The sequence below is a fragment of the Melozone crissalis genome, unplaced genomic scaffold (genome assembly GCF_028551555.1).
Source record: "Melozone crissalis strain CALT ecotype California unplaced genomic scaffold, PUWL_Pcris_2 ptg000068l_1, whole genome shotgun sequence".
Taxonomy (NCBI): domain Eukaryota; kingdom Metazoa; phylum Chordata; class Aves; order Passeriformes; family Passerellidae; genus Melozone; species Melozone crissalis.
This window is the reverse complement of record NW_026535846.1, coordinates 20,272,134-20,285,203: the sequence shown is the minus strand read 5'-3', so window position 1 is coordinate 20,285,203 and position 13,070 is coordinate 20,272,134. Positions and strand designations below refer to the sequence as shown.

Genomic DNA, 13,070 nt, shown 5'->3' with positions numbered 1-13,070 from the left:
TCCAAATAGGGCTCCCATTTCCAGGGTCCTTCAAAAACTGAGTAGGACCTTCAAAAGCTGAGAAGGAAAATGGCTGTTGCCAACTCACAATGGATTTGACGTTTCTTCCTCCAAAACTGTTATGGCTGAGGTTGTAAAAATGACATCAGTGAAAGAATATTAAAAAAGAAAAGGAAAGGAGGGAAATTTGCCGTAAACGTGGCTCACAAAATGATGGATATCATCCTAAAGCTGGTCTTATGGATCACAAAACAGTCTGTTAAAAATGTTAATTCCCTCAGCCCTCAGACTAAGAAATATCTGAGCACAACTAACTTTTGTGAGGCTCATCAACAGGTATTTTACTACCATAGTAACGCACTGAAGCTGTTTCCAAGGGCATCTTGAAATTTCATCATTTCCACTTCACTTCCCCTTAGAGGTTTCCAAAAGACCTATTTGTAGTGCCACGGTTTTACATAACTTTCATATGTACCTGTAGCCACCTACACAGCACTTAAAGAAGTGTCCTGACCAAGTTATCCCTTTAATCACTGGAGCATCCCAAATTTTTCAGAAAGCAATTTCTGTGGGCTGATTAGTATCTCCATCAACCAGTGTCTCGCAGTTCAGCAGATCAGCAAAGTGATTTCTGCTCCAGTAATGACTGAATCAAGACACAGATCCAACACTCTGAAGTGACTGCACTTCCAGAATTCAGTTAATCCTGCAGTAGCCACACCTGCCAGCCTCTTCTAAATCGCTTACTCTAAACCTTATTCCAATGATTCCTTCCAATGCTTTTTTTTTTGGTATTTATAATACAATAGAGCCTAAAAGTACTGTGCCTGCCAAAATGAATTACATGTAAAGAACTGAGACTCTCCGCATTTTTTGCAGAGGCACGTTGCACAATGTTGGATTCAGACACTACTTTTTAAATCCTCTTTTCTTGTTAAGTGCACTACAACAAAAGCACAAACACTGACATTGAGGGGACTCATAGCAAATGGCATTTTTATGAAGCCAGATAAAGTTTTCATCAAATTTAACAGGCAAATATTCTCGGGTTTATGTCTTCCCACTGATGTTGAACAATGACCAACAAGACAAAAAAGGAAGCAGCTATGGGACAACTGACCCAGTACATGATATTAAGCAGCCCCAAAGAGCAATAATACTTGCTTAATTAAGATTTATTTTTGTATTTTAAAAGTTCCCTACTCAAACACAGAATTGGTGCCAAATTCCATTCATATTGTCAGGAACCTCCTACTGAATGTGAGTTGTGAAAGGCAATATCATCACAAAAATACTGTCCTAGCATCAAAATATTACTAAAACATTGACCTTTTTCTTCAGCTTAATGGATAATACAATGGATTTCAAATTTAACCCACTATTCTCCAAGGAATCTATGATTTTATGAATAAAAGTAAATTATTTTCATCATGAATTCAGGTAAATTTCAGCCAGTTCTTTTCCTGTTTATAAACTTCCTTCAGTATTTTAACTTCTGTATGTTGTCTAAGTTTAGATTTATGGAAAGTAGAGAGAATCTTTTTTTTTTTTTTTTTGTGTATTTCTTGTTTAGTGTGATTGTCCTATATGTAACCATGTCTTTTCCCAGTGCTGAGGGTTCCACTGCTTTACCTGGACTGACTGGTTGATGCTTAACCATTTAATGAGCCACAAAACACAGAATGTTAAATAAGAAGCAATTGGCCCCAAACTCAACTAGCAAAGCACCAACTTTTCAGCTTCAAATAACAAATTTATTTCAAAGACACTTGAGTCAAATTTAGAAGGTGAGAAAGAGAGTGCAGGAGTAAATTCAATTTACCTTGTTTTCAGGGATGGAAGAAAGCAGGAATTTTCTAAGTTCTTCCATTAAAACACTGAAAACTCTTCAGAGAGCCCCTGGAATTCAGGCACCAGGGATAATTCTCTTCTGCACACAAGCTCAGGCTGCTCAGAGCCAGAAGGGCTCACTGCTCACAGGGCTGCCAGCACTCAACACATCCCACCTCATTCCTCAGCCACAACACAACAGCTTCTGACCAGAGACACAAGCGAGACATTTCTTTGAAAGCATTCAAGTCTTTGATTTCTGGCTTTTTTTAAGTGGTCAACTTTTTTTTTTTTTTTTTTTTTTATGATATGCCAAGTGTCTTTTTTCTCACCCTTTCTAGCTTGAAACACCTCAAGTTAATGTTCTGTGAACTGATCTCAAACATGCTTTGCATTCTGCTTTAGGGTACTCCCAGTTCATGAAAAGGGTTTTCTTTCTCTATGGGGATAAATCCAAAGTGTGCAAGATACAACCTGATATTTGAATGAGCACGTTGTCAAAAAACAAGTAACTGTAACTGATGGCTGATAATTCTGCAACTGTTTAAAGAGGGATTTTAAAGGAGTTTCTTGCTAAGAAAGTATGGTTTATGCTGTTCTCCTAGATATATTTAAAGGGCTTATATATGGGTGGGGGAATATGTGAATACCAAAAATCTCATGATAGTTCTACTTTTCTAGTCATCATCATTCCAGATTGATTACATACAATTAGAATACAATGATTTCCCAGTATCCAAGGTCCCTTCTGTAACTTTCCCTCCTCAGATTTCACTAATGCCATAAACAATTGCACATGTACAAGTATATGGGTTTTTTTCCCTGAAGTTTCTGGTGGAATCATAGCAGATAAAGAAGTAATAACTGCCAATTCAGCTGCCCCTTGGTCAGAGGACAAGGCCTCTGTAACAAGATAGGAGAGCAAAACTCTTGATTTACTTTATATATCACATTTTCTTCAATAAGACATTAAATTACAGGTCTCCTGAACATGAATTTTAAACAGAGATCTCTGGATGTACACTCAGCTGACAAGCACTGCACTGATCTCCTGGAGGACAGTCCCAATTACCAGAAACTGTTTCAAAACCCTTCACTAGAATCCATTCATTCTGGGAAGCCTCAAGTGAGGACAAGGTAGGAGATGAACAGAAAATTAATTTTACGTATTCTTTCCCCAATTTTCATCCCCAAAATTGTTACTGTGTTGCATTGCACTCTTGATTTTGATTTACAACACATTGCCACAAACATTTTCCAAAGGTCAATTAAATGGCTGACATAGTGAAGCCATTACTCCCTTTAATGATAGCTTTAGTTTCATCCTTGTATCCTCCATATATTTATAAATTACTGACAGCAACTATAATCTAAACAAACTACTACACTGAGGCCCTAAATCATTTGAGTTCAGAGTTATGTGTGCATGCTACAGCTCTTTACAAGTCACCATTTAATGGAATTTCCAACCACTAGAGTTCCTCTGCACTTTTCTTTAGGGAATGCTAGGGCATTCTCTTTGGCTATTTAACAAGTCTGGGTCTTTCATCAGAAACATCCCAAAAGTCCCAGGAAAATCTCTCTCCAGTTTGTGAATCCACCCTCCACCTTGACATGATGCCCTCTGTTGAAGCTAGGTTCAATTTCAGGGAGAAAAATACCATCACACCCAAGGAAAAGCAAAGATCCAGGTGACCGTGTGCCTGCCAGGACACACAGCTCCACACCTGTCAGAGACACGGAGACACAAGCTTTTATAGCTACAAAAGCAATCACAGAACCTGCAGAAATGACTAAACATGGGTTTAAATAATTCCATTTCCATCAGCAGAGATGAAACCCAGTCATGAAACCTCCTTTCTCAGGAGGATTATTTTTAAAAAAGTGAACTAATGAAATCTGAGTTACAGGCTGGAGGGAGAGAGTGGCTTTTTTATAACTGTTCCCTATGCTCCATTTGATGCAGTTCAGTCATCCCCCAAGCATTTCACAATTTCCCCAAGCTTTTCATACTTTCCTTGGGGTGGGCACGCCTGTGCCTTGTGCCAGGGACTACAGCTGGAATCATGAGTGCATGTGGCTGCAGCGTGCCCACGTGTGAGAGCACGTATCCAGCACATCATACATTTCCATACATATACATTTATTTATTTAACAAGATGGCACAGTTGGTTAAATGAAATATGCTGTGCATAAGCATTATAAACTTACACTTGATTTTTTTCCCCTTTAGCGTGTATTTCTGCTACTTCAGTAGACAGCGTCGAGCGTACATAATTACTAATTAAATTCCTACAACAATAATAAAACTATGTCCTTAAGGATGTAACAGATAAACACTGATATGCAAACAGACTACATCACCAGTGACATCTCATTTCTAGACCGGCTTGGAGGAAGAAAATCTTCCCCCAAACAACCATATCACATCAAAGTAGAACACAAGGCAAGATGTTCCCTTGGCAGGAAGACAAAGCAGAAGTTTCTGAGCAAGGGAACTGCCACATCAAACCCCCAGCAATGGCTTTAAAGACAGTGGGCACCTCTGCTTGTAATTTCACTGTTGAATTTGGAAGTCTCCAGTGACTTCAACATTAATCTGTCTCTCTAACAACGCATTTGGCTCTTTGATGGTCTGGTTACTTAGGTTCCTTCTGCAAGTTAAATTAAGGAAAACAGAAACCGTTTAAAAAGAGCTTCCTTAAAAAGATAGTAAAGCATTTGCTGTTAAACTGGCGGAGTTCTGCCACCCCTGCAAGCAAAACTGCTCCACAGCAATGCCTTCAATACCACATGGACATGCAGAACTCCTGGAGGACTGGCAGAAGTTAAAGTATGTACGTAATGTAAGGCAAAAAGCAGTTATGGAAGGCTCTGCTCCACCAGGAATTTTTTCACAGATTGCAGGAAGATTTGGCTCAGGCCATGTTGGATCAAGAAGGTTAAATCTTCCATAATCTATGGGAAATCATATATTTTCAAAAAATGTCAGAAGTAATTTCCAACAGGATTTCATCAAGCACAACGACAACAGACTTCAAAGGAAAAGAATACTTAATTGTGACACAGTTTCTTACTTACTGTTAAACTACCATGATTTGATTGTGTCCACAGACTAAATCCCACAGTGTTCTTCATCTGTATTTTAATTTTCACATGAACTTCTCCTGACATCATATTACTCCCTGTGCATCTGCAAGGAGGATGAGTTTTCAAAGACCCAAGACAGACACGGTCACTGCTACTTCACAAAAGAAAGATAAATGCCACAAATTTCCTCAGAAAACTCTTTGCAGAATGAGGTAATTGGGACAGAAGAATATTAATCTCCCTTAAGAATTTTTATGTAAATGGCAAACAATGCTCATTTATTCCATCCAGTCTAAAATATTTAGAATACAGGAAGCTGCATCTCGAACACTGGCATTACACAGCATGAGCAACTGCACTCCTGGATCCACATGTGTTTGTACTCCCAGGAAAAGGCTTTGGGATGCTTTAGACAGGGGAGTTCTGCGTTGTCCCCGCTGGCAGTCAGCTGAGGGGAAGCAGGATTGCCGGGCTGCCTGTTCCAGGTGAGCACCTGGCAAGTGAGAGCCAGCAGCGTCCCCAAAGGCTCCCAACACCTGGGTCAGACAAGCAGCACCATTCAAAACTGAAAGGTTCTCTTTGGCGCCTTGAAAGGAAAACTTCATGGGTTACAATGCAAGGTTTGGGGTTTATTGTTCTTGAAACTTAACCCTCCAAAGAACTACCTGGAGCAGCGCCAAAGGCATTCGTTCTGACGGGGGTGTGAAACTGAACAGAGATCTGACTCATTCCTGCTGGGAGCCAGTGCTGTCCTCCCTTTAGAAAAGTCCTATTGTCTGTTTAACAACCGCAGGGTCCTTTCAAATTCAGGTAGAAACACTCACCTGGATCCAAAAGTGCCTTTGGAAAGGTTTTCCGGGTTTTCTTTCCCTTTTAACCTCTCCATTTTTCATACAGGTGTTGTTTCCTGCTAAGCTTTCCATAAACTCAACAGCACCAAATGCTATTAGACTTCATTGTTTTGGATATCTGTTTTTTTCTTTTTACTGTATGAATGTTGCAATTTAAGCTTGGAGCCGGTCCTTAAACCAGCTATTAAATTCCTAAGCAAATGGGTGTTTTAATGGAAAGGCTGACACACTCCTAACTGTGGGAGCGTGAATGGCTCCACTATGAGATTACTCAAGTCCACCTAGAATACAAATGCAATACAGGACCACAGGTTCCGATCTTTGATCTCTTTTTTTTTGCAGAGGCTGTGATGTATAAAGCCAATTCCACTGTGCAGACAGTACTACACTGAATATAAATGATCCTTTAACTATAGAGAGCCTCACGTTTAAAGAAATGCTTCAAGAATGAACAATGCAGCCATGAAGTAGAGTTCTTCTGCAGCAAAAATACACACCAAGATCTGCATGGATAACCATGGTTTCAAAGGACAAAATTTCTTCCACAGCTGTTATTTGATAAAAAATAGAGTAAAATCTGGAGTATTGGACATACAGAAGTACAGTTGGAGCATACTCTTTCCATTAAAAAAGCAAGATAGGAATACTTGCTTTATTGCCCAGATAAGGCATCATTCCCCTAAGAGGCATAAAAAAATGATTTTAAAATGTGGAAACCAACAGTCTCTACTGAATATGGCTTGAAATTTAAACATGTCTTTTCCAGATACCTCTTTAGAGAAAGAACCTTCTGCCTACTGAGCTAACACTAAGCTCCCTGGAGTTAAGCCATGAATATTCTAAACCTATCTCTTACAATTCAAGAAAAGTTGCCTTTTGCCAAGATAAAATGCTTAAGAGGAATTCAACATGCTTATACTGCTTTTCCTCATTTTATTTAAAATAAGTGTTTCCGTCTCAACTTTATGCCAAAAACACAGCAAGAGAGAGACTGAGTTCTGGAGATGTTACCTGAGATTCTGTACACAAATGGGAAGACAAATTCCTTCTGAGAACATCAGCTATGCAGGGTTGGTTTGCAAATTAGCATTTAACCAACTCTTTTGCAGTTACAGAAAGGAATGTTGAGGGTTCTCACACGGATTTCTCTGCTGTTTCTATCAGTTTCTTAGGTGGTGCTCAGCCATGGAGCATCCGCACTCTGGGATGTTTCTCCGCACGCCAACTTTGTTTGTGTGTGCATGAATGTTAGTAAATAAATAAATAAATAAACAACTTTGTTCCTTATCTTACCTCTTTTGACCTGTGCAATCTGCCAGATCAATGCTACTTCCACTGCAGACAAGCAAAAAGTTACAATTTATCTTTCACTTAATCTTTTTTGTTGTCTTCAGGCTTCCTTTCATCAAGGCTTGAAGAAGGTGCTCTTTGTGGCTCAGTTCTCTGTGCCAGAATACAACTGAGCACAAAAAAGAATGCAAGGGTGAGCTGATGGTATCTACTGTCCTCAACTCTGCTTTGGTTCAATAAACTTGAACATCTTCTCCCCTCCTCTGCCGATTGAGATAAGCAGCAACAATTACTCAAAATGCATTATCAACTCAAGCTCAAAAAGCAAGATCAGCTGAGCCGACTGCATCTCTCCCAGCCTCAGTTTCCTTCAGTGTCCGAGAAGGGCAAATAGGTCCCTGCTTGCCTCTTGCCATGCACCTCGCAGCTACTTTACAGGCAACTACACCCAGGCTGCAAAAGGAGAGTAAAGACACAAATCCTTTGCCTTCCATCGCCTGCAAGGCTTCTGCCTGTAGCCAGCAGGCTGCAAGATCTGTACCACGATGGCAAAAGTCACAAACCATCCTTCCCTTCCCCACACGAGCACGTTCTCTCCTTGCCTTTCTGTGTTCTGCTCTCTCCTTGCCTTTCCGTGGTCTCCGTAGCTGAAACCAAGAATTCACTGGGCATCACTGCAATGCCTCTAACCAATTCTAACTGTATCCAGAGCCTGAGTCAATTAAAACACATTTCAGCTTCATCTGGTTTGCATCCCATTCCAGCACTCCACATACACAGCAACTTTAAGCTTACAGACATCCCTTCATGGTTCAAGACAATCCTTCAATCAAAGAACTTCATTTACAATCCAGCATAGTTTTTGCTTTCTCTGCTCTCCACAGCAGCCTGGCATTTTGATGCAATCCTCATTTAATGCAATCTCCATTACAGGATTATGATCACATCAATAAAATGTTCCATATGGGGTTTTTTGGGGTTTATTTTCGCATCCCTCACCCCCTCTCATTAATAGTAAGCACTATATCTGCAAAAAACAACAAATCAAACAGGCTGATGGGATGCTCTAGGGAGGTAGCGGGGGGTACATTCAACAAAATGCAGCAGCCAATGCAAACTGCCCATCGGAGACCGAGCCCGCGATCTCCTCATTCCTGAGCTAGGCGAGTTGCTCAGTGTCCGCGCCGTGAGCACACATCCGCGCCGCGCTGTGCTAGCAGACTAAAAATAAATACAGCTTTTGCAATCACTTGTGAGCTCCGTGCACTTTTCACGAGAGCAGACTTTCATTTTACTTGATCGGTTCCAGCCTATCCATACTGCTCTGGATGAACCGCTGAGGCTCTGCTTCCAATGCTGGGGGGAGGGATGCTGGACAAAAGATATACCACATGAAACGATGCAGAAATCCCCCTCTTCCCCAAGCCCCCTTCTTACCTTAAGTGCCTTCTCTGCACAAGATGCCAGTCTGCATGGGCTCCTCAGCACATCATCAAGGCGTTCAGAGTAGTGAAGGCTGCCCCACTGCATGGAACTTAGACCGCTTTGCAACAGCAAATCCTCGATCCAAAGCACCAGCCGCTTCTTCCCATGCAGTGTGCCGAGCGCGAATCACACACGACTTCCACATAGGGAATAAAATTGTAAAAGAAACGGGGAGGGGGCAAAAAAAAGGTATCCTAACTTTTAGGTAGCCTGAGTTTGTTTTATTTCTGTTGGATTTAGGCAATTATCTGCTTTTGCAGCCGCGAGACGACGGAAAGGCAGTCGCGCTCTGGAAGCCCCGCACCAGTCCGCAGAGGTCCGGCCGCGTAACCCAAGTTGCGCGGAGAGCCTCTGAACTCGGCGCGGCTCCGCAGCGCAGCCCGGCAGCCCTTCCCCGGCCGGGCGGCTGCGGGCACCGGAGCGCCGGGTCCCGCCGCGGGGCAGCCGCCGCCGCTGGGCGCTCGCCCGGCCCCCGGCGGGGCTGGCCCGGTGCTGGCCCGGCTGGCCCTGGGGGCGCGGGCTGCGCTGCCGGCGGCGCCCCGGAGCCCGCGCTGTCCCGGCGGCGGCGGCGGCGGCGGCTCCGGCTCGGCTCTGCCGCGGCCGCCCGCGCCCCGCTCTGCCGCTGCCAGCCGGCCCTCCCCGCGGCTGACATCAGCGCCAGGAGGAGGAGCGACGCCGGGGACGCGAATAGCCGGGCCGAGGGGGGTTCCCCCTCCCGGAGCCGCCCTGCCCGCTCCTCTCGGAGAATCCCCCGAAAGCGGCGGCGTGGCCGCTCCGCCGCCTCGCCGGGGGGCGGCCCCAGTCCCCGCCGGCGCCCCCCGCTCTCCGCTACTGCCCGGCGGGCGGCTCCAGACAGGGGAGAAGCGGGGAGAGCCGGCACTCGGGCTCGGAACGGGACCGGAGCGGGGCGCGGCGCTCGCAGCCCGGGGCGGCCGGGCGGCTCAGCAGCGGCGCTGCGTTCCTGCCTCCCTCCGCCGCGGCGGAGGAGCGAGAGGGGATGTGAGGGAGCGCCCGTGCCCGCGGAAGAGCTGCCGCCCCCGGCTCCGCCGCCCTCCGAGCCCGTCAGTGCGGCGGTGCCCGCTCCGACCGCCCCCGCCGCAGCCCGGGATGGCCGCGGAGAAGCCGCCGGCAGAGCCGCGCTCCCGCTGCCGAGCGGGCACCGCCAGAAGGCTCCGAGCGGGGGCGGCGGGGGGACAGCGCCCGGGGCTGAGCGGAGCCTTCCCGGCGGCGGGGCTGGGTGCCCGGGCTCGGGGGTGTTGGGTGTCAGGGCTCGGGGATGCTAGGTGCCCGGGCTCGGGGGTATTGAGTGCCCGGATTCGGGGGATGCTGGAGTGCCCAGGCTCGGGGATGTTGGGTGCCAGGGCTCGGGGGTGTTGAGTACCCGGGTTCGGGGGATGCTGGGTGTTCGGGATCGGGGTTATTGAGTGCCCAGGCTTGGGGGTGTTTGGTACCCGAGCTCGAGGATATTGAGTGCCCAGGTTCGGAGGATGCTGGGTGCCCGGGCTCGGGGGTGTTGGGTGCCCAGACTCGGGGTGGGGCGAGCGTCCCGCACGTTTCTGCTCCGCTTTAGGGCCGGAGCTCGGGGATGCGGAGGCCACGGCAGAGGCGGGGGGGTGGTGCCGCAGCCTCCGGCCGGGACCCGCCGCCCAGAGGAGCAGCGCTGGCCCCGGCTCGCCCCCGGGCGGCTCCCGTGTCGGTCGGGCCGGGCTGCCCCGGCCCAGCCGGACCCCGCTCCCCGGGAGGGGCAGCGCTGGGTCGGGGGCTCCGCCCGGGGCGGTGCAGCCGGGGGTGGGGGCTGGTGGCCGTGCGAAGTCAGTTCAGTCTGTGATCAGGGATCGGTGATGGCACGGTGAGGTTGTGGTGGTGAGTTCAGCTTGAGTGAAAATACAGTTTAATTAATAGTTAATTTGTGGTGTTGATTTTAATAATTTGAGTATCTTGTATTATTTGCAATATTTTGCCAGATGCCTGCAGTAGGCACTTCTCAGTGAACACAATAATTGTTTGTAAATAACTGAGCATTTTTTTCTGTACTTGGGTGACAAGACAGTTTTAAACTGTTCTGATGAAGAGAAGCCATTGCACTTTCCCTAACAGCACACATTTTCCTTGTGTTCTTCTTTAAAAATAGTATGAAAATGCCTGTGAAAGCCTTAATTTACCTTCTTCACTGTAGCAAGATGAAGGTGATGCCTCACTTTTATCGCTAAATATAGTTTAAATGCCAGAATTTCTCTGAAATAAAGGTATAAAAGTGAGAGGATGAGCAAGTTCTAAAACCAGCTTCTGAAAATCCCCAGTCATTCACTGAATTGTCTCCATCTTACCTGTTAACTCATATATTCAATGAGATTCTTTGGGTATGGACTTGGAATGAGCAATTGCATGGCCATTAACCATGCTGAAATACTCCAGGACAGATGTAATGCCTTTTCTTCTAGGTCCTATTTCCATATCGTATTTCAGTTGCCTGACTCTAACCAAATGCCCATTGTATTTTACTCTACTGGGTGCTAAATTCTGTGAATTTAGTGAAGTTATGACTTCATTATTCTTGTCCCACATACATATAGATGGCAGAGGTGCCTTGTTGTGTACAAACAGAACATTACCTACAAATTAGAGTTCATGTCCTGGCTGCTGTGCACCACGCTGCTGAGAGTAACACCTACCAGTCAGTGAGACTTATTTATCAACATTCCTGAACATTTTGTAATAGAATGGGATATACAGAAACTACAAAAGGCTAAAAAATGAAAAGCAGAGTGCAGCTGTGGGGGTTTGGTTTACATCACGATGGTGGCATACAGATGAGGACTGGCTATCAATCCTGTTAATACCCATTTCACAGAGCTGCTGTTACTGAAGATTTGTAAAATAGCAAAGTCCATAATGGCCAGTTGTATTTTACTCCTAAGAAGAGGCAATTGGGGAAGGAATTTCTGTGGATTGCTTGGACACCAGTGACCTTCAGGATGGTTTGTCCTGTGCAAGAGCAATCAGCTGCGATAGCATCAGCCAGTCCAGAAAGCAAAGTGAGGGGCATGTCTTGGGGGGATGACCTGTCCAGCTTTCCAAGGGGTGTCTGACTATAATGGATTCTTCATTCTGCCTCAACTGTGTTTGAAATGCACAGCCAGAAGTCAAATTGAGTAAAAAAAAAAAATTATTTCATTAATAAAAAGAAAAAAAAAAAAGTGAGGAGTAGGTTGCTTTTTTAACAGATATTGGGGAGAAACCCTGGAAAAAGGCAAGAACCCTTTACAAACCAGAGTAGCTACATCACAAAACTGAAGAGTTTGAGTCAGGCTAATTCCATGAAGAAAATGCTGTGAACAAAATACTTCTGTTCATCAGAAGGTATTGCTGCTACCCTTGATTCAGATCAAGGTCTAAATCCTGAAATTGTTTGTTACTCTGAGCACATGAAGAGGCCCCACAGGAACTATTCACATGTGAAAAGAGCTAGGACCAGAGCCAAAGTTTTGCATACTGTGAAGGTCAAGCTTGCTTTCTTTCTAAAACTTGCACTTAACAGACAAACCCTCAGAACTATGGTTTCCATAGAGCACCTTCAGCTCGTTGCTCAGGATGCTGTGAGCACCGTGGCTGATTAAGAGCAATTTGTGTCCTAGCAGGTCCCTGAGACTTTGGGGCCAGCTGCCTTGCAGAGCAGGGACTGCCCCTGCCTTCCCCTGATTGCAATTATTGTGCTCCTTCTTCCCACAGATGCCAGGGTTTTTTTATTAACTTCTCAAAATGTGAGAGTCTCACAGATATTATACAACTCCTGGCTTTACAGTCATGGAAAAACCTGTTAATAAAAATGCACTGCCTGTAGGACGAATTCTCAGCATTTTTGCAAAGGTCACGTAAAATATATTGCTTGAGTAGCCTTGCTTTGGTCGCCAGATAAGTCATTGAGAGGCCACATGATGACAGCTGCAAAGAAAGATTGTAATTCACTTTTATGTCTCTATGCAAGAAAATAAGAGGCACAAGCCTTCCCTTCAGTGCTGGGGATGCAGGCTGCGTGGAGACTGGTGCAGGGAACAAAAAGGAGCTGCTTTCACCAGGCTGACAGATAAGGTTGGAGGTCTTTCTCTGCTGAAGGCCTCACAGAGTTCTGCTTTGTTTCTTCTTTGCTGTCAGAACAACAGAGAAACTCAGAGAACAAATTGCAACCACATCATACCACATCTTCTGCTAGGATTTTGCCTCAGTCCCAAATATGACTCTTATTCTCCATGTACTTGTGTGAACAACAATTTCTTTGTCTCCTTTTTCCACATCCCCATTTAGTGGAAATGTAAAATAAATCCCTCTTTGGTTTTTGAGCACTAGCCTGGATTTCACTTCTGCTTCTCAATAATGGAAATTCCCAAGTTTTACCTTTTCTGGAAGAAATGTTTGTCTCCTTTGCCCCATGTTCCATCAATGCCAGTTGATCCTGTGTTTGGATTTGCTAATAACACAAAGTGGGTCTGGGTCTCTTCGAGTCCAACCCTTTGCAGTGCTCTATAA

General features: G+C 45.3%; 1 protein-coding gene across 3 annotated transcripts in view; it reads right to left on the bottom strand.

Annotated features, from left to right (window-relative positions):
• The window catches only part of PCDH11X (protocadherin 11 X-linked), a 421,952-nt gene extending 413,013 nt beyond the window's left edge, over positions 1-8,939 (bottom strand). For all 3 annotated transcript variants that reach the window (XM_054289523.1, XM_054289524.1, XM_054289525.1), the window contains exon 1: positions 8,499-8,939. The gene's annotated coding sequence lies outside the window, so the exon portion shown is untranslated. The remainder of the gene's footprint in view (positions 1-8,498) is intronic.
• Between the last annotated feature and the right edge of the window lie 4,131 nt (positions 8,940-13,070).